A 19,372-nucleotide genomic window follows, 5' to 3' on the forward strand; every position below is an offset into this window, starting at 1 on the left:
TCCTTTTCCAACAAGTCTTTTCAATAGAGATCTATCCCAGTCTGTATCTGTACTCAATTTGAAAATGTTTTCCCCCTATGATTATTTTTTACATACAAGTATGTTTTCAGCTGGTTTTTTCTGTTAGAAATGCTGTCGTTCTTTTTATTGCTGATGTCTTTATTTGTGAAATAGCTTTGAAATTTTATCTGGGAAGCAAGTCATAGATGGGATATGAAGACCTGATTCAACGCTCGCCCAGTTTTGTCTTCAGCTCTAGGCCTACTTGGAGCTCTCCGTGGTGCTACTCACGCAAGAGGCTTCTCCTTAACCTGACCCCCACTTTCCCTAACTGTGTTTCTGGTGCTTCCCTCTCCTTCCGATGGCCACCCTGGAACCGACCTTTATTCTGTACCTGACCACGCATATCAAATTTGATTTCAGGTTGACCTGACTTGACAGATGTCAACTCCATTGGTATTTTGCTCCCTTGGAATCAGGGCCCAGTTGGGTCCCTAACTGGGGTAGACCCCTTTCTCCAGCAAAAGCAAACTGCCTAAAATATTCAGGTAGGTAGCCATGTTGGTCTGATGCAGTCGAAATAAATAAGAAATAATAATTGTCCAGTAGCACCTTAGAGACCAGCTAAGTTTGTTCTGGGTATAAGCTTTCGTGTGCATGCACACTTCTTCAGACACATGTTAACTCATCAAGCTAAAATGGCTTCAGGGCACCACAGTCACAGGAGGAAATGGGCTGTTATCTCCACACCTCCAAGGAGGCGACTGGGCAAAACAATAGCTTGGTTTGAACAAGGAGAAGAGGAAAGGGATTATGAATTTGTCCTGACAGCTTGATGGTTTGATGAATGTCATCATCATATTATCCCCAGGAGGAACAAGTGAATCCTGTCTTGAAGCAGACACGAGCTATATAGTTCAGTGGGAAAGTACAGGTTTTTAAAAGAAAGTCCCATGTTCAGTTCCCAGCCTCCTCAGTTAAATAAGAACATAAGACATAAGCTACGGTTTCATCCACACATTTAAAAGAATCCTAGAAATTGCTGTTTAGCCTTCACAGAGCTACAATTCCCAACATTCTTGATAAACTACAGTTCCCTGGATTTTTGTGGGGGTGGGGATTTTACATGCTCTTTAAACATATGGGGCAGGTAGGATGAAGGGTATGGTTTTCATTAAAAATAAAACTGGATTTATTTTGTTTCTGTTCATGAATAGCATGGTTTAAAAGGAAATATGAATACAACACTTACAAATCTACAGGCAGATCCCTTTAAAAAACCAGAAGCCTTGACTGCTTTTCGCTGTGAAAAGAACGAACTGCAGAAAAAAACAGGGCTGCCAGCTTTGGGGTTAAAAAATGCTGGCAATGTGGACGGGGGGCAGAGACTGGTCACAACTATTAAAAGGCTGCCTCCACCACCAGATTATCATGGCACTCTTCCACCCACCCCCCACTTGCCCCAGGATACAGAGCCTGTGGGGAGAAGCTATAGAGGAGCCACACGTATATGCCCCTGCGGCAGGGACGCAGGTAGTGCTGTGGTCTAAACCACTGATCCTCTTGGCCTTCGGATCAGAAGGTCAGCAATTCAAATCCACGTGACAGGGTGAGTTCCCGTTGCTCTGTCCCAGCTTCTGCCAACCGAGAAGTTCTAAAGCAAACCAGTGCAAGTAGATAAATAGGTACTGCTGTGGCAGGAAGATAAACGGCATTTCTGCACACTCCTGTACTTGTCACAGTCCTCCATGGACCAGTAGCAGTTTAGTCCTCCTGGCCTCATGATCCAGAAAGCTATCTGTGGACAAATGCCAGCTGCCTCGGTCTGAAAAGTGAGATGAGCTCCGTAACCCACAGTAACATTTGACTGGACTTAACCGTCCAGTGGTCTTTTACCTTTACCATAGCCCCTGTGGCCTCACACGCAGCAGTGTACAGCATGGAGCATTGGAACAGACACCACACCAACAACTTGGCACCCTAATATGCACGATGGGCCAGATGCACAGTTGAAGCATGTGCACTCTGTGGTGATAATGAGGCTGGCTTTTATTCAGACAAATGCCATCAATCAGGCCAAATTTCTGGCTTTTACAAGGGGGGTGGGGAGAGAACCTGGCAACTGGCCCTAGAGATTTAATAAATTAGCTGAGGCAGTTTCTTTTCAGTCAGTTAGCAAACCCAAGGGGATCTGACTTTTGATATCAAACGCTATATATTACACAAGCAAGTGAAACCTGTAATAAAATATGCCGTGGAGTGTTCCTATTCTGCCATGTCTTCTTCCTTGATATTCCGTTTTTATGCCTGCTGCCGCCGCCAGCATCTCACTGGGCTGTTTGGGAGAGACCTCCCAAGGTTTGTTTGTTTGTTTGTTTCTTGGTGCAGTGACACAGCTCACCACATGGCACAATGGTCAGCAGGAAGCGCATTTCCTCCCCAGACATTTTTAGAGATTTCCATCCGGACATGCCTTCCAACTGCAGTATTCCGGATATGTCCGGGAAATTCCGGACATATGGCAACCCTAACAAACCCAAGCTAAACTGTGGCTTGGTTCAAAGAAGGTCTCAACTGAATCAGGGTGTAGACCAGACTAAGCGAAATGCTCCATCACCAGGAGAATAGTTGTTGAACACAGATGAAATTGTCCCATTCAGTGTAGAAGGCAAAAACATAAATCCATATAGGGGGCATGCCATCCCAGGATGCAATGCCCCCATCCCTACCTGCTTAGTCCTTTCCTAGGCTGACTAGATGAATATGGCACCAGCCTGCATTTCCTTGAAGGTAAGTAAAAGCATCCATCCAATTTTGAATGCCATTTTGTCAAGCATTCTTGGTCAGGCAGCATATTCCACACACAATGCAGGCAGCTAGCCCTTTTGTCTGCTCAACAGAGAAAGGTCAAGAATGGGAAAGATGGCGGCCCAGCACCCTGCCTCCTACCTAGGGTTGAATTCTCCTGTTCAAGCATAAACAGGAGGGAGCTAATGTCTGGAAGTAAACAGGGCTAATGTCTGGAATGCATAAAACCTAAGCAGACAAGATTTCCATCCATTTTCAGACATACACACGCCGAACAAATTAAATTTGCATGATTTGCAAGCCTCTATTTTTGAATGAATTGTTTCAGTGGAGTGTTGCAGGATGCAACTTCAGAAAGCCCAAACCGTCAAAATTAATATATACGTCAGATGCATCCTGCGGGTGCAGGTCTGGGACAGCAAACTGATGAAAGGGTTGAGGCAGAGATCCCCACCCACACTCCCACTTGACAAGGAAGCTTATCCCGGAGAGTGAGAGTGGGGGGAGACACTTGTCAACATTAACACGATTCCCTGCCAGAGGTAGGCAGCTTTTTCGACTTCTCTGGCTCCCACTAAATTAACTCCCTTGAGTAACTGCTTTCAAACACCCCTTCCCATCTGTGCTCTCCAGGAAGCGATCGATCGCACATTTGTCAACTCCTCATAGGGCACCACCGCCCACCCCTCTCCGGTCTTCCCATTTCTCACCCCTTTCTGGTTCTGTGAAAAGAGACAATTAAGATTTGAGGAAATCAAGGGCTTGGTTCCCTGCCCCACCTGCCGCCTTGCAGGAGCCAGATAGGCACATTCTGGAAGTTCAGAAAATCTTGCAAAAGATCAGAATGAGAAAAGGATAATTAAAAAAACAAGGCCAAGAAAACCACCTGGCAGGGGATTAGTGCACCTTCCCCAGGCCCCTGTGGATCTCACAGCAGACATTTGCATTCAAGGGCTGGCTTTTCACCTCCTTGAAACTGGCCCCTTATCACCACTTTGGCATGCTCCTCACAACAAAGATAAGCGCTTTATTCTATCGCTATATGCTGGGGAAGCTTGCAAACCTCTCACTTATTTCCAACTTCGTGACCCTCCAAGCACTAAGAGGACCCACTGGGTGACCTTCACCTTTTGTCTGCGAGAAAAAGCCTCCCAGGGCCTCCGGTACACAGCCATATGCCTCCAAGGCTAATGATTTTTCTCCAGAGGTTCTGGCTGCTGCGTGTGCGTAACACACCGGCATGGTAATTATCTCAGGTCCCACTGGTGGAAGCAGCTAGCGCCTGAGCGCACAATTACGAACATCAAGGGATGTGGATGAGCGAAGAGATTCGGGGTCTGGGAGCCTCGTGCACCAAATGGGCTGTTTTGCCTCCCTGTAGGTAGCAAAAGCCATCAGCTCTACACAAAACTAAAATAAAATGTAAGCCTACGAAAATTCAATCAGAGTACAGAGCTGGTGACTGCACAGAATAACTATAGCCAATAGAACAGCTTTGGGCAGTTCAGAAGACAAGGGGCTCCGCGAAATAACATGTTTCTTCAGCATTCTTCTTGATTTGCTTGAAAACAACTTACGCAGAGATTAGATTATGTCTGGTCTTTACAGAGCATTCGTTCTGATTTTGTTTACAAGGCAGTTATACAACAACGAGCACTCATCCTGGTTCTCTCCATTCCACACTTCCCAGTTCATTTCTCCATCACTTTCTAAACTGCGAAAAGTCTGCAGTGGCTTTTTAATGGGATTTCTTGACCTACAGTGTCAGAGCACTTTAATCCACTTTGACTGCACAAACCTAAAGTTCTGGATCCCTCCCACAAAATGCTGGCAGGCCAGAGGCACGGAAGGACTCAACCCTTAACCATTTGCAACAGGCATTTCTCAAAACTACCAGACCTTTGGTGAACACACGGGATGACACTGCCAAACAGGAATAAGCAGGAATAAGCAGAACAGATCTGTAAGAGAATATACCACTTGTTATCACCTACAGTTCCCAACTAAAAACACTCCAATCTATTATGAATGACTTACAACAGAATCGAACAACAATTCTATTCCCCTTTGGTCTTGAATTATAACCCCATCTTTGCTTCCACACACACCCCTAACCCAAAACTGAACTTGGATACTGAACTTTGATTGAGGAGACTTGGCCATTAACGAAGTAGGTGGCTAGGAACAGTCCTATCAATTTCTCATTGAAAAAGGGAGAATACTGGCTACATCACAAGGTTCTTGAAAAGGAGGCATTAGCATCTGCGGCATCAACTGTAATTTATTCACACCATTATAGTGCCATGAAATTCGGCACTGAGCCAACATGGGAAACATATATACCAAAAGAAAGGTCCACATTTCATCCAGCATGAAAGATGCTCGGTGTGGCCCTGGAGCAGCTTCACAAATCCCAGGAAAAGGTGCACTAAAGATCACAGACTTACTACAAAGGCAAGTCCAACATCAGCAAAGATGCATAAGCCTCAGACACAGGTTAAAGATCTAGTATTTCCAGAAGGCAAAAGAAGAAGACAAGACACCAAACCTGAAGGGCTGTACCCAACGCAGTTGTTCAACTTGCGCAACAGACTCCCTCTGGTGAAACAGAGCTTTCGTCTCCTCTCCTATGCAGCCTCCTGCACACCCTCAAAAACTGTTCCAGAGGATTTGGGGACCCTCTAAAACAGCTTTTGGGGCTCACCAGAGAGGAGAGGAACTAGAAGCCCCGCCACACAAGTGAACCTCCATGAACACAACACTGGCTGCTACCCAACGTATTTAAATAAATAAATAAATAAATAAATAAATAAATTGATAATGATAATAATAATAATTTATTATTATTTATACACCGCCCATCTGGCTGGGTTTCCCCAGCCACTCTGGGCGGCTTCCAACCGAATATTAAAAACAATACAGCATCAGACATCAAAAACTTCCCTAAACAGGGCCACCTTCAGTTGTCTTTTAAAAGTAAAATAGTTGTTTATTGCCTTGACATCTGCTAGGAGGGCGTTCCACAGGGCAGGCGCCACTACCGAGAAGGCCCTCTGCCTGGTTCCCTGTAACCTCACTTCTCGCAGCGAGGGAACCACCAGAAGGCCCTCAGAACTGGACCTCAGGGTTCGGGCTGGAAGATGGGGGAGGATTTACCCAATTGTTTCAGGTCATAGAATCTTAAGAGTTGGAAGGGACCCCAGGGCCACTGAGTCCGCCCCCCTGCAATGCAGGAATCTCAGCTAAAGCATCCAACCTCTGCTTAAATACCTCCAAGGAAGGAGCATCCACAACCTCCTGAGGGAGATCCGAGGTCGTCATATGCACACAGTACCAATTACTATCAAAGGGAAATTCACTTTTACAAAATTGGGGCTGGGGAAAACAGGCACCAGAAAATAGAAGGAAAAGGAAAAGGGTGAGTCCTATGCTGGCGCCGAAAGAAACTTAAGAAGAGGCCTGCAGGATCAGGCCAAAGGCCCACCTAGCCCAGAATCCTGCTGTCGCAGTGGCCAAGCCCAAAAGCAGGACTTGAGCACAGCAGCCACTCTCTCCAGTTTTATTCTGACAGAATGTAAGTCATATGGACGCGAGGATCAAGCACTACGAAGTTTCATTTAAAATCTTCCTTGGAGGCAAAGGTAAGTGCTCCTGAAAAAAGGTGTTAAATCCAACTGCTTTGGGCTCTTCATTTGCTGCAATAATCTTCCCCTTCGCAGCCTATGGAATATTCTTCCCCGTCACAGCCTATCCCCCCCCACCCAATCATCTTCCAGTTTTACAAGTGAGCAGCTCCGATAAATATTCAGCTCCTACTTGTAGTTTCAAAATGACTTTGTTCTGAATCTTATCACCCCACATGCTTTACCTTTAGAGGGGTTAATTGCCCCTCAATCTGCTTTACATGAAAAGGGAGATTGAGCAAAATAATTGACTTGGCAGTGATTTGTGTGACTCAACAAACAAGTTGCCCTTTCGCTGGTACAGACCACTGCATTGAAGGGCTCGAAATGTGTTTTGTCAGCTGGGAAGTGCAGGCCTACTGTGCTGTGGCAGGAGATGCAAAGTGACTCAGCTATTGTTTCCACCTGCAACAGGGAGATGTGCTAATGAGCTAACATGAAAACAGCACAAGTGTTTGCTACTGTAAGGTACCACTTAACAGCTCTCTCGAAAGCGAAGGACAAAGGACTTGAAGGTTGCCAACTGGCGCTCAAGCAACCTGTGTTCTTTCACAAAATGCTCTCCCAAAAACTAAAGTGGGGGGGGGGGGAGAGGAAGCATTCAAACAAAAAGATGTTAAAATTCTTAGGGCAGAACAGTCAACATGTCCTCATTTATTTTTGTGTTAAATTTTTTAAAAAATCAGAATACAAAAAGGAGCATCACTCTTAGAAAAGTTATGGAAAATAATGTCATCATGTCCTACGTTATGGTGTATGCTAAATAATTTCAACTACTACAACAATTGGGACGCGGGTGGCGCTGTGGGTAAAACCTCAGTGCCTAAAGCTTGCCGATCGCATGGTCGGCAGTTCGAATCACCGCGGCAGGGTGAGCTCCCGTCGTTCAGTCCCAGCTCCTGCCCACCTAGCAGTTCGAAAGCACCCTTAAGTGCAAGTAGATAAATAGGTACCGCTTTATAGCGGGAAGGTAAACGGCGTTTCCGTGTGCTGCGCTGGTGCTGGCTCGCCAGTGCAGCTTCGTCACGTTGGCCACATGACCCAGAAGTGTCTCTGGACAGCGCTGGCCCCCGGCCTCTTAAGTGAGATGGGCGCACAACCCTAGAGTCGGACACGACTGGCCCGTACGGGCAGGGGTACCTTTACCTTTACCTTTACTACAACAAATAATTCCCCATATGTGGTGGACATGTAAGGTAGTAAAAGAATTATGGGAGATGATATATAATGAAATGGAAAAAAATGTTAAAAATAACCTTTTCTTTTTTTAAAAAAAGAAGCTTTTCTGATCCAAAAGACTTTTTATGTATACAAACACTGCTGCTCGGATGTTATTAGCCCAGAGATGGAAAGAAAATCAAGTCCCTACCAGAGAAGAATAGCAGATTAAGTTGATGGACTGTGCCAAATTGGCAAAAATGACCACAAGAATCAGAAACCAAGAAGACCAAAATTTCAATAAGGAATGGGGAAAATAAATAATTTACCTTAATACCCATTGTAAACAATTAAAATTATTAGGAGAATTGGAACAACACTTGTAGTTTAATGCTGAATTTGGGGTATAATGGAGATTTAAAATGGACTAATAGATAAGATGCAAGCGGAAAAGGTCAATATAGGGACCCACAAAGGGAAGGAGGGAAATTCAGGAGATTCTTTGGAATTCTCTTTTTATGTTGATTGTTTGATAATTGTAAATTGTTAAAACCTGAAAAACTATCTCTCTCTCTCTCTCTCTCTCTATACAGTGGTGCCCCGCAAGACGAAATTAATTTGTTCCGCAATTTTTGTCGTCTAGCGAATTTTTCGTCTTGCGAATCACGAAATCCCATAGGAATGCATTGAAAATCAATTAATGCGTTCCTATGGTCAAAAAAAGTCCAAACAAAGCCAAATTTGGTACAACAACAGTTTATTAACTGCTCTTTAAAGTCACACATACTGTAAAGAGCAGTTCAAAAATTTAAGGGAAAATAAATTAACTTTATAAACAAAACATGTCTTTGTTTTTAGACAAAGAAAAAAAAGTCGCAAGACGTTTTCGTCTTGCGAAGCAAGCCCATAGGGAAATTCGTCTTGCGAGGCAAATCGAAAACGGAAAAACCTTTCGTCTAGCGAGTTTTTTGTCTTGTGAGGCATTCGTCTTGCGAGGTACCACTGTGTGTATATATATATATATATATATGTTTTCGTAGATTTTCACGGGTACAGGAATGCAGGTTTTGGTGTCCTCGGGTGTCTTCCCGTGTAAAAGTTGGGGTGTCTAGGCGACGTTTCGACGAGGTCTCACTCGTCATCTTCAGGCTGGTGCTTTCGGCTTCTTGTTACTGGAACAGAGCGGGATCTCAGTGTTTGAGTTCCTATAAATACTGTAGAGGGGTGTGGTGTATTGCCTCAAAAGTTCTGGGCAGAGGGGAAGTTCCCAGGCTAGTGTTCTTTTCTTCTTTTGTTCCTTAATTACTTGAGGGATATCTTGAGTGATTTCTTGAGTGATATTCTGAGTACCACTTAGGTGGGTCATTAGGTGTGGATTAGTTGCTAAAGCCTTCGTGTCTTGACCTCTTGAATTTGTGAAGAGTTTTTCTGGGAAGATGGCTGTACTGCACTTAGTTGTGCTCTGGCTTGGCTTCGTGTATAGGGGCGAGCTGTGGTTTTGTGCCCTGTGCCAGCCAGATCTGTGTAGGGATTGCAGGGGGGTGCAGCATCCGGAGGTGCCACTATGGTTTGGTTACTGGATGGTGTCTGTAATTTATCTGTGGAGAGGGTCTGGGTTTGGGTCTGGTGTGGTTGATTGGTGGTGGCGTTCTGTGTGCCTCTGGATCTGGTGTCGGTTTTTGTGGGGAGGGCTAATTTCCAGATGTCTGGCAGGCGGGACGTGTCGTCACGCTTGTTCATGTTGTGAGGGTGTTTCTCTATCTCGATGGCTTCCATGATTATTCTCTTGTGGTGATGTTCCATGTTAAAGAGCAATTTGGAATCTGCAAAATTAATTTCGTGTCCTGTTTCTTTCATGTGTTGGAAAAGAGAGGAAGATTTTTCTTCTTTTTTGACGGCATTCTTGTGTTCTGCGATACGTGCATTTATTCGTCTGTTTGTTTGTCCAATGTACGTGGCTGGGCAGACTTTGCAGCTCGCCCCTATACACGAAGCCAAGCCAGAGCACAACTAAGTGCAGTACAGCCATCTTCCCAGAAAAACTCTTCACAAATTCAAGAGGTCAAGACACGAAGGCTTTAGCAACTAATCCACACCTAATGACCCACCTAAGTGGTACTCAGAATATCACTCAAGAAATCACTCAAGATATCCCTCAAGTAATTAAGGAACAAAAGAAGAAAAGAACACTAGCCTGGGAACTTCCCCTCTGCCCAGAACTTTTGAGGCAATACACCACACCCCTCTACAGTATTTATAGGAACTCAAACACTGAGATCCCGCTCTGTTCCAGTAACAAGAAGCCGAAAGCACCAGCCTGAAGATGACGAGTGAGACCTCGTCGAAACGTCGCCTAGACACCCCAACTTTTACACGGGAAGACACCCGAGGACACCAAAACCTGCATATATATATATATATATATATATATATATATATATATATATATAATTATTATTAAAAAACACAAATATTTCCCCATCACATCTAAGAGTTTTACTGACTTATTGGCAGAACTGGATACAGGAGCATAATTAAGCAACTGGTATCCAATTCTCAAAGCACGTTCCACTGCCTTCTCTAAGTAGACCAAGCCAGGGCTATGCAACATGATACCCTCTAGATGCTGTAGACTACTACTCCCATCAGCCCCAGCCAGCATGGTCAACAGTCAGGAGTTGTGGGAGTTGTAGTCAAAAACACCTGCAACTGCGTTTGGGTTGCTTCAACCCGTGCCTATGACTTGGACTGGAAACATGGAAGATCTGTGTAGAGCTTAATCTAGGTCTGCACCATTGATTTGCCACAGAGGCACCTGAGCTTTCTGCTAGGCAAACATTCAACAGGAGCATCTTTCTTCACAGACAGGGAACAAGGCACATGCCAAATTTTTCTGCAGCAACATTTTTAAAAGGCCACCAGGGACCCACACCCAGCAAAATTAACTAAAGGAGCCGAGGAAAAAGAAGCTTATAATAGAAAATGTTATGCAAACATGACGAGGTATAGCTAACAGCTTCATCTATAATTAAGGTAATCAACCAAGCTGACTTTTTTTGCAATCAGAAGCTCGTTAGAAATCAATCTTTGGTACAACTGATTTAACACAGAGATCTTCCTTTCAACTACCAGGATGCCAGACTCTGAAAAGGTGCTTCTCAATTTCTAGTTTTAGACAAGCCTCTGACAGCTTTGCCTATACTTGTATGCAAATACCAGTAGCTGAAAATCAGCTAGCACAGTGAGAGCAAAGGTCTGTTACTCAAAGAGTGGTCTGAGTTGGAAGGGACCCTGAGGATCATTTAGCCCAACCCCCTGCAATGCAGGAATATGCAGTTGTCCCTTATGGGGATCGAACCTACGACCTTGGCGTTATCAGCACCACACTCTAACCAACTGAGCTATCCAGCAAACTGAAGACATTGTGCTGATGGAACGACCAACATAGTGCTACAGTGAATTTCCTCCCTATGAAGCATAATAAGAGTGGCCCCATCTAAGGATTTGGACAGCTATGGAACACAGATGCCTAATCAATGAATAACAATGTGCAAATGAACCTTAAAGTAAGGATGGGGAGCCACAGGAAGAGAGGGTGCTTTGTGCTTTGTTCTGCTTCCAGGATTTCCACAGGCAGCTGTGGTTGGCCACTATGAGAATTGGGCGCTGGCACAGATGGGCCATTGGCCTGTGTCAGGAGCTGGAGTGAGGTGTAGGTCAGCAATAAAAAAAAATGGTGCCCATGAAGTTAAGTCTACAGTGGTACCTCGGGTTAAGTACTTAATTCGTTCCGGAGGTCCGTTCTTAACCTGAAACTGTTCTTAACCTGAAGCACCACTTTAGCTAATGGGGCCTCCTGCTGTCGCCGCACCGCCAGAGCACGATTTCTGTTCTCATCCTGAAGCAAAGTTCTTAACCCGAGGCACTATTTCTGGGTTAGCAGAGTCTGTAACCTGAAGTGTATGTAACCCGAGGTACCACTGTATATTCAAAGAAACCAAAACAGTGTAGACCTACTGATCATAGCAACTCTTCCCAGTAGGACTTGCCTCAATGAAGCAGTTGTGAGGCCTTAAAGTTCCCACCTTCCCACAGCTCTCTAAGTCTCCTCCTTTCCCAGTTCCTTCTCAAGCAATCTGAGACTCTGACACCGTGCTCCACCCGCTTCATACCTCTTATGGTTCTGGGAGACCAGAGGGGAGGGGAGTTGGTCACAGCCTGACTCATCTCTGCCTCTTGGCCCTCCACCTCTCCAGCCTCCGCTTCTGCCTCTGATTCTGGACTGCTATCTGCCCCAGCTTCTTCCTGCTCACTAAATCCTGTAACCTCTTCATCTTCAGACACCTCCTCCTTCCAGTCCGCTCCCTCTTCTCCCTCTGACCACTCATCATCATCCCACCACCTATCCCCGGGCACTGAGCCTTCTTCCCATGGGGGTTTCCTCGGGGGTTCCCCACCTGGTGCCTCCCCTCCCCTCCCTTCTCTCCAGCCAGTCCATGATGACCTGAGCCAGCCAGCTCTCCTTATATTCTTAGTGATAACCAACAACTTGGAAGGCTTTAAAAGAGGACTAGACAAACTCATGGAGGATAAGGCTATCAATGTCTATTAGCCACAAGGGCTATATGGTGCTTCCACGGTGTGCCCTGAATACTGGATACAGGTGGGAAGAGTTGCTTTTGTGCTTAGGCTCTGCTTGTAGTCTTGTCAAGGAGATCCGGTTGGCCATGGTGAAAAAAAGCGCTGGACTAGATGGGTGTTTGGCCTGATTCAGCAGTCAAGCTCTTATGTTCTTATGACTAATGGCCATGGAGAGGATGGGAGCTATAGCCCAAAATATCAGGCAGGGGGAGCACTGGTTTGGGGGGGGGGGGAACTGCTACAGAGTAAGCTGCCAGGTTGCAAGCCCAAAAGGTGCCCCATTGTATTTGAAGCTGAGAAAGAAAAGGGAACTGCAGGAAAGTCAGGAGCGAAACTATCGTGGAAAACAGATGTGATTACAGAGTAAAATATAGTCAAGACGGTTTTACAGAACACAGCGCAATCCAGTAATCATTTCGGAGACACCTTTTAGCCCAATTTATACTCCATCAGAAACGAAGACAACCCAAAAAAAAAATCTATTACCAAAAAGGCAATTGATTCTATGAAGAACGATGACCTCACCTCAGCACTGCCAGTCTGGAGTTACAAGCCAGAGTAATAGTTTCAAAATGGCCCATAAAAATCACACTCTGGAAATCAATCAACACTCCCAGATAGCGTTCTGGGCCACCTGGCTCAAGACCGATGTTCTGATAAAAATCTAGAGCGACAGTTTTGTTAGAATAAAGAGCCACAAGAGGCGAGAAATCATTCGAGTATCTTATTTGGCACACAGGTTATGTGCTTCATCCAACTGAACTAAACCTCTTTTTCCGGGAACACCTGTTAGGTTTGTCACCTTCCTTGAAAAAGCTCCCTCAAGCTGCTGAGCTACAAGGCCCCATCTGCACAATACGTTAAAGGCAGTATCATACCACTTGAAATAGCCATGACTTCTCCTGAAGAATCCTGGGAACTGCAGTCTGCTAAGGGTGCTGAATATTATTGTTAGGAGACCCCTATTCCCCTCAAAGAACTACACTTCCCAGAGTTCCCTGGAAAGAGGGATTAACTGTTCATTGGTTGGCATATCTGTCTGTCTCAACAGACAATGGAGGAGTGCACAAAACCACTCAGATAACTGTAGCTCTGTGGCAGGAAAGGTGTCTCTCAGCCCCCTTAACAAACTGCACTTTCCAGGATTTTGGGATGGAAAGCCATGAAAGCTTAAAATGGTATGATACCATAGTGAAGATGGGGTCACAAGAAAGATGGCAGGTGAAGATTCTGCCACTCCACTAAGCCCCATGCCAGGGAAGGCTTTGCCTGCTAAACCTGAGTGTTATGTCAAGTTGCCGCTACAAGGTGCAGCTGGAAAAAAGATGGCAACCCCCGGCCATTCGCGCTGCAAAAACATAATGCTTCGATGAGCAATTTGTTAATATCAGGCTGGTGCCTTTTGACAAAGTAATGGGGGAGGGACATATTGCGAACAAAGGGGAAATGGCTGCAAAAGGCCCAGCAAACATATGTTGATGAAGAAAATCCACTTCTGCAAATCTTTTAAAGGAAATAACAAACTAGTGAAGGCCGCATACAGCATACTACTGTATTAGAATGGGAGACGAAAGATGAAGAGGTAAAATCAGTTATGATTAAATGGGCACAAGATGTAGGTCTCAACATTTTGATGGAAGATTGGGCTAAATTATGGAAAAGTGACTTAAAATTTACAGATTGTTCCCTATTGAAGGAGAATTACATGAAGATGATGTACAGATGGTACACACCACCAGTGCAGTTAGGGAAAATGTACAAAACTAGTTCAAATATATGTTGGAAGTGTAAGGAAATGGAGGGAACATTTTATCATATGTGGTGGGGCTGTAAGGTAATTAAAAAAATTTGGGAAATGATATACAACGAATTGAAGAAAATGTTCCATTTAACATTTGTTTAAAATCCCGAGGCATTCTTGTTGGGGATTGTAGGGAAAGACCTGCCAAAAAAGTTGAAAAACATCTTCATGTATGCGACAATGGCCGCGAGAGTTCTGGTAGCACAAGAATGGAAGACTGAAGAAACCCCAACTAAAGAATCATGGCAAGAAAAATTGATGGACTATGCAGAACTGGCAAAATTGACACATAAGCTACAAGACAAGGATAATTGTGACTTTAAGGATGAATGGGAACCTTTTACAAAGTATTTGAAGACGCAACAAAGCGAACTGGACTCCTTGGCAGGTTTTGAATAAACATTCACAATTATTTTTTTTTACTGATAATAATCAGCTAAACAGTTTAAGGATCTGTACAACTTTGTAACATGCAGAAAACAGCATTATTAGAGAAACCAAAGACTGGAACTGAGGGAAATCGGGGTGGGGGGTGGGGTTCTGTGTGGGAGAGGGAGGGGGGAGGGAGGGAGGAAAAATGGGGGGGTCTGTGTGGGAGAGGGAGGGGGAGGGAGGGAGGAAAAATGGGGGGAATAAGGATGATATGTTTTTGGATAATATGCCTTGTTATAATTTTGAATAAAAAAAAAATTTAAAAGGAAATAAACAGAACAGGAGCTTTATTGCTTAACGGAACAGTGAGCCTTGTGTCCTGGAATACTGTTTAGACTGACAACATAATCCTATACAGGTGCATGCCCACTCAGAAGTTAAGTCCCACCAAGTTCAATGTGGTTTTCACCCAGGTATTTGGGTCTATTACATTGTACGGGACTGCAGCCTTTATGAAGACATTCAGCTGGAAGTATTTTCAAATGGTGTTAACTCTCTTTTTTGGAAATGAGTGTGTGTTCATTCATTGTTTTGAAACTTTGTGATTTAATTATCTGCTACTTTAAAATGTCAGCCCCACACACCCACGCGCATACAGAGCCAGGCACTCCCAAGCCTCTGAAGCAGAAGCAGAAACTGAGTTAAATTCAAATTAATTCCATAGCAGCACACTCTTCAAAATCATGCACCTAATATGCCAGCAAATGCCACTTCAATTCTCTATCTGGCATATGCAATGAAAGAGCTTTGCTTCTAAGTAGAGGGTGAGTATCCAGACCCCTCTTTATTAGAATTTACTAGTAAGGCAACCAAATACAGGTCGTAGCCAAATCCCTCTTTATTCAATGACACTTTGTTCCAAGTTAAGTGTGCCTAGTCCCACTGAGGTAAGCATGTATAGCAGGTGTGGGGGAACTTAAGATCCTCTAACTCCCATTAGCCCAAGCCAATATAGCCAATGGTCAGAGATGAGGGCATCTGTGGTCTAGATAGACAGCCACAGGTTAGCCATCCCTGCTGAACAAGATGGTGTTAGAAGCCCAATCCCTATGGTCCTCTGTCAATACAACTTCCAGCTTTGAACAACAGAACAATGCACATTTAAGCCAATGCACATTTAAGTCATCTAAGTTAAGCGGCAACATAGCTACATCCCTACTTCGGAAACCTATAATTAAAAGATGCTTCTGGTCAGCCGCTCTAATTCCATTCTAATATCGTAAAACCTCAGCAACATATATAGCAGCTTTGTATTTGACAACTCAGCCTGGTTGCCATAGGCAATTGGGAGCTTCATGAAGATGAGTGTGTGCAATACCATGCAAGCAAGTGAGCAGGCTAATGGAACAGGGACAGATTGCGCTCTCCGCCTCCTTCGCCAGCCCTCTAGATTTCCAAGCTAGCCATGAATGAAGGCCCCATTAATATTTGGAGTGGTGGAAACTCCTGGAAGACTAGTAACCTTTGTAGGCTTCATTACTGGGCTGACCTGCATTTTTCTCAAACATCCAAAAGAGCCTTCAGAAAAGAAGAAACTGAAGAGGGATCATGATACAAACCATTTGTTTCTGCAATCGTTCTGGATCAGTGTTTAAAGGCCAGAGAGCACTATCAGTTCTACCTCTGATTTGTTCCTAGCTGTGAATGGGAGATTGAAAAGTGCTGAAGGGCAGCCAGAAAACCCTTGGCAAGGTCAGGCAGGGGCTCTCAAGCCACCTCTCCTCTTTGCATCTTGAAGGAGAGAGATGGTCTCATCTCTGACAACAGACCTCTGCAAATTGGCTTGGCAGAGATCATTGCCCCTGGCAAGGCAGGATGCCCAGAAACAATTGCAAGGAACTTGGAGGGAAGGAGGGTGTCCCATTAGAATGCGCTGAGAATTGGAACAGGTTTTGACCTATAAAGCCTTAAACGGCTCAGGACTGCAAGACCTCAAGGATCACTTCTTTCCATAGGCACCTATCCAGACCCTGACATCATCTTCTGAGGTCCTTCTTTGTGTGCCTGCTCCTTGAGCGATCTGGAGGGTGGCAACACAAGAAGAGGCCTTCTCTGCAGTGGCTACCCGTCAGTGAAATGCTATCCCCAAGGAAGTTCGCCTGGCACCTTCATTACACACCTTTAGGCACCAGGCAAAAACATTCCTTTTTAAACCAGGCCTTTGGTTGATTTGATTGGCATCCTATGCCCTTTTAAAATGTGGGGTTTTTTTGTGGGGTGGGGCTATTGGGTTGTTGTTTTTATGTTGGTTATGAACTTTGTGGTTTTATATTTTGATTTTATTCTGTGAACCGTCCTGAGACCTCTGGGTATATAGCGGGATATAAATTAAATTAAACTAAATAAATAAAGCAGTACAAGAGATTGGTGTGGCTTCAGTCCGCTCCAGAGTTCAGCAAGATGGGGGGGACCCCCCCCACTTCATTTCTCTCCCACCCCCCAGTTCTCTGACACAGGCAGAGGAAGGAGCAGTCAGAATGTGTGGACCCCAGTGTGGTGATGGACTTAACATTTTGCACCATCAAGAGCTACAGGACAGGCAGGGAATCAACAGGTGCATCTCCCCCTGACATTAGATTCCAGTGAGATTCCAGTGAGCCAGTGTTGTGTAGTGGTTAAGAGCGGTAGTCTCGTAATCTGGGGAACCGGGTTCTCGTCTCCGCTCCTCCACATGCAGCTGCTGGGTGACCTTGGGCTGGTCACACTTCTTTGAAGTCTCTCAGTCCCACTCACTTCACAGAGTGTTTATTGTGGGGGAGGAAGGGAAAGGAGAATGTTAGCCGCTTTGAGACTCCTGAAGGGGAGTGAAAGGTGGGATATCAAATCCAAACTCTTCTTCTTCTTCTTCTTCTTCTAGATTCAGTGATAATGCAGTCACACCTGTAGAGTTTCTGCCTAAAGATACAGTGCATCTGCCAAGAAGAGCAGTAGCAATGCCATGCAATGTTCAACAGTTCCATGGATGAGTGCAGTGTCCTAAATGATTCAAGGCAAGTAATATAGTTGCCAACTGACTTGAAAATAAAGCCAGCCCGGTCTGGTCCTGTACCTTTAATGACTTCTAGATCTTCAGAAATCAGCAGACGACGTTTTTGCAGCACATATATTGCTATCTATTGCATTTGTCAGTAATTCTATACAAAAGAAAAAGCCCAAAGCAATGAGACAAACATTGCCAGGCAATGGTGTTTAAGAGTGGTTTGAAGCACAGAAATAAAAGCATAGCTACAATGGTCGATTGAAAATCTGGCAACCCACAGTTAGCAAGGAAAGGTGGTCTCACAGATTCTTTGGCTGTGCAGCCAAGATACCAATTCCAGGAATTATTTGAATCAAGATTTCAGAGTTCTGCGTCAAGCTTCAAGAAACCTCCCCACCCAGACACTGAAAGCTGCAGAGATACAAGGTGCAAATGTTTTAAAACAAATATTCACAATTTTTCAAAAACAATATTGTAAGAGGGGCCTGGTGCCCTCCAAGTGTTGCTGGACTCCAATTCCCATCAGCCCCAGCCAGCATGGCCCATGTTCAGGGATGATGGAAGTCATAGTTCAGTAACACCCAGAGGGCCACAGGTCCGTCCCGTTCCCCCCCCCCCCCCCGCTGTAAGGTCTATGGAAGGTACCAGAAGTGGTTTTTAGCAAGGGATCATGCTAGAGAGAACCGGCAAAGAAAGCCAAGCAGCAAGCTGAGATGAAGCGGGAGCTTGGGGGAAAGAGTCAATCTAGGAATGAAGTGTTAACCTCCAGAGTTCAGGCTAAACAAGAACAGCCAGGAGTCAGCGAGTAGCCTAGGATACAGCCCATTATATGTTGAGAACCCAAGTTCTCAGCTAGAAAAGGTTGGCTGGTGTGGCGTCTAAGATCACCACCTGGCAATGGGTTAAATGTAGGGCGATTAAGCCTTGCATTCTGCATTCATCCGTGGCTAGCCAGGCACTCAGCAATGAGAGCAGCCCAGGGATAGCCAAGCTGGTGCCCTCCAAATGATGCCAGCCTAAAACTTTCATCATCCCTGACTATTAGCCCAATTAGCTGGGGATGATGTAGTTCCAACAACCTCTGGAGGACATTGGCTTCCTCTACAGTAGTGTCCCTATGGTCCTCATCCCAAGCACCTGGTAATAAATGGTACTATATACAAAGATCCCTTCTTAGCTAGCACGGTTCACGGCTCATAATCTGAATCCCATTACCTCCACCACCAGCATCATTTTGACTGCCTCATCTAAAAGGTGGTGTCTTATAAAGCCATGAGCCATGGCACATCAAAGGGCACATCCATATTCACCGATCGAGAGCTACTGAAGGTACACAATTGAGAGCCCAGAATTTAAGTGGCAGTTCGAGCTCAACGGTTCCAGTTTGATGTAGCTACTAGGAACAGCAGCTCACTCTGCCCTCTTGACTTTATATCCAAGATTCCAGTAGCTTATTTCCAATTTAAGCAGCCAAGGTGCTTTGCAACATATCAGTATTGAAGCTCTTCCAAGAAATAGTGTTTTCTCGCACTGCACTCACTCTTCCACCTCCTGGAATCCCTCAACTCGGAGAGCTTAATTTTGCAGCCATTAATTAAGGCTGTCATGTACTTTTATGGGAGGCGTTATAGCAACTCTGTAATTAAAGATGGAGAAAATTAATCCTCTTTCTTTCTTTCAAAAAACTAGCACAAACTTTCAGCAATTTTCAAAGTTTTTGTGAAGGGGTTACTACCCAAGTTTATTGCATGCGGCGCAAATTAGATTACCCATCAATTTCACCAATTGCTTTTACGATCTCAATTTCATTTTTGAATTCAGAGCTGTAGATTTGTTATTTCTCACCTCTCCAGGCAGTTAACTCCATAA

General features: G+C 44.7%; 1 protein-coding gene across 4 annotated transcripts in view; it reads right to left on the reverse strand.

Moving 5' to 3' along the window:
• The window catches only part of LOC310702544 (phosphofurin acidic cluster sorting protein 2-like), a 185,265-nt gene that overhangs the window by 150,036 nt on the left and 15,857 nt on the right, over positions 1-19,372 (reverse strand). The window lies entirely within an intron of this gene.

The sequence above is a fragment of the Podarcis liolepis genome (assembly GCF_965112155.1).
Source record: "Podarcis liolepis genome assembly, chromosome: 3".
NCBI lineage: Eukaryota > Metazoa > Chordata > Lepidosauria > Squamata > Lacertidae > Podarcis > Podarcis liolepis.